Genomic DNA, 3,153 nt, shown 5'->3' with positions numbered 1-3,153 from the left:
TATGAGTTTCATGTGTACAATTGATATATAACCCTCTGAATATGCTGCTGGATTCAGTTTTCAGTATTTTGTTGGGGATTTTTGCATTCACAAGGGAATTGGTGCACACAGTTTTCTCTTCCTGTGATGTCTTTATCTGGCTTTGGTACCAGAGTAATTCTGGCCTCATAGGATGAGTTAGGAAGTATTCTGTCCTGCTCTATTTTTCGGAAGAGATTGAGAACACGTGATGTTAATCCTTCTTTAAATGTTTGGTAGAATTCACCAGTGAAACTATCTCTCCCTGGGTTTTCTTTTGTTAGGAAATTTTTGATTATCAATCCAGTCTGTTCACTCATATATAAGTCTGTTCTGATAGTCTATTTCTTCTTGAGTCTATTTTGGTCTAGTTTATGTATTACTAGGAATCTGTCCATTTCATCTAAGTTATTGTAATTTGTTGTCATACAATTGTGCATAGTATTCTCATAATCTTTTCTTTTAATTTCACTAAGATAGACAGCAATGTTCCCCTTTCATTCCTGATTATAGTAATTTGAGTCTTCTCTCTTTTTTCCTTAGTCTATCTAAAGTTTTGTCAGTATTTTGGATCTTTTTTAAATAACCAATTTTTGGTTTTGTTTATTTTCTCTATTGTTTTTCTATTCTCTGTTTCATTTATCTCTAATCTTTATTATTGCCTTCCTTCTGCTAGCTTTGGGTTTAATTTCCTCTTCTTTTTCTAGTTCTTTAAGGTGTAAATTTAACTTATTACTTTGGGATCTTCTCTTTTTTTTTTTTTTAATACATGGGCTGTTTTGTTTTGTTTTGTTTTGGTTGTGCCTCGCAGCTTGCACGATCTCAGTTCCCTGACCAGGGATTCAACCCTGGCCCTCGGCAATGAAAGCCCAGAATCCCAACGACTAGGCCACCAGTACTCCCTAGGATCTTCCTTTTTAAAGTAGGGATTTGCAGCAATAGATTTCCCTCTGAGCACTGCTTTTTCAGCATCCCATAAGTTTGGCTATGTTGTGCTTTTGTTTTCTTTTTCTTTTTTTTTTACAGATTGCAAACGATATAATACTCTTTATGTGCTTTTGTTTTCATTCATTGAAATATATTTTCCAGTTTCCCTTGTAATTTACTCTTTAACCCATTGACTAAGAATGTGTTGTTTAATATCCACATATCTGTGAATTTTCCAGTTTTATTTCTGTTATTGATTTCTAGTTTAATTCCATTGTTGTTGGAGCACATACTTTGTATGATTTCAGTCTTTTGAAATTTATTCAGACTTATTTTGTAAGTCTGGTCTATCCAGGGGAATCTTCATGTGCACTTGAGAATAATGTGTATTCTGCTGTTGCATGGAATATTCTGTATGTTTCTGTGTCTGTTAGGTCTAGTTGGTTTATAGTGTTGCTTAAGTCCTCTATTTACTTATTACCTTATGTCTAGTTGTTCTATCCATTATTGAAAGTGGATTATTGAAGTCTTCAAATACTATTGTATAAATGTCTATTTCTCCCTTCAATTTTGTCAATTTTTGCTTCATATATTTGAGGTCTCTCTTGGTAGATACATGTATGTTTATAATTGTTGTACCTTCTTTATTGACTTATCCTTTCATCAACATATAATGTCCTTCCTTGTCTCTTGTAACAATTTTTCATTTAAAGTCTATTTTTTCTGACATTGGTATGGCCACCCCAACCCTCTTTTGGTTACTGTTTACATAAGATATCTTTTTCCATTTTTCACTTTCAACCTATTTGTGTCTTTGGAGTTAAGTGAGTTTCTTGTAGGTAGCATATAGTTAGTTGGCTCACGTTTCTTCCTTTTAACTGCACAGTTTAATTTATTTACATTTAAAGTAGCTACTGAAAAGGAAGGACTTACTTCAGCCATTTTTCTCTTTGTTTTCTGTGTCTTACGCCTTTTATTATTCCTCAATTTCAACATTGTCTTCTTTTGTATTTAATTGATTTTTTGTATTGTAACATTTAGATTCCCTTCTCTTTTCCTTTTATGTATTTTTAAAGTTATTTTCTTAATTATTACCCTGAAGATTACAATTTATATCTTAAATTTATAGCAATCTAGTTTTAATTAATACCAGCTTTGCTTCAGTCCTATACAAAATTCTCCTCCTATACAGCTTCTTCCCTCCCCATTTATGTTGTTATTGTCACAAATTACATTTTTATATGTTGTGTGTGCCCATTAACATAGATTTATAATTATTGCTTTATACATTTTCCCTTTTAATCATATAAAGGGAAAAATTCAGTTTAATTTTAATGTTCATAACACACAAATCTTGGGTAGCATGTCTGTATTCTAAATAGCACCTTGCACATTCAAGTCGCTGCTAAGTATCATAGTGTCCTTGTCTAGAATAGAGAGCTGTCAGATCTAAGTTCTTAGCACATTTCATATTGGTCTGAATAGCTTGTTTAGATCTTCCAAAAGCACTGCAGTTGTTTCTGACCCCTTTCATGTTAAGCACACATAGAAAAATTCTAATATTTGCACAGCTTCCTGAGATATGTGACCAAGGCAGCTCATAGCTTGAGTCCACTAAGCTTAGGGGCTCATTCACCTCAGGTTCTAACTCATCTTCCCAAAGACTGAAGGAATCAATATTTGGTTTTACATATTACCTGTTCACGGCATATCAATTGAGAAGTTATGCTATACGTCATTCAGCCTTCATTCTGGATGGAGAATTAGCCATTCAAGGGAAATTAAAAAGAAAAAGCAGCGTGTCCTGTTGTAGGTGGGATTATAAAACATCCCTCAAGATTTCCCTCTCCCTGGTGTGCATGTCCTGCATAATCCCCAGGACTGTGAAAATGATGCATTTTATGCCTATGATTAGGTCATGTATGTCCTATGGCGCACTTGATCTTAAATAGGGAGATTATGTAGTGGACCTGTCCTAATCATGAGCACTTTTAAAAGTAGAGAGTTTTCTCCAAAGAAGAAGTCAGAGAGTGAGCTCCAGCTGGCCTGGAATAAAGCAAACATCCATGTTGTGAACTGCCAATGGAGAGGGGCAGCTTCTAGTAGCTAAGAGCATTCCCCAGTCAACAGCTAGCAGTAAAATAGGGACTTCTGTCCTGCAGCTGCAAGGAAATGAATTCTCCAACAACCTGAATGAGCTCGGAAGCA

The sequence above is a fragment of the Balaenoptera musculus genome, chromosome X (genome assembly GCF_009873245.2).
Source record: "Balaenoptera musculus isolate JJ_BM4_2016_0621 chromosome X, mBalMus1.pri.v3, whole genome shotgun sequence".
Taxonomy (NCBI): domain Eukaryota; kingdom Metazoa; phylum Chordata; class Mammalia; order Artiodactyla; family Balaenopteridae; genus Balaenoptera; species Balaenoptera musculus.
This window is presented reverse-complemented; position numbering follows the sequence as displayed.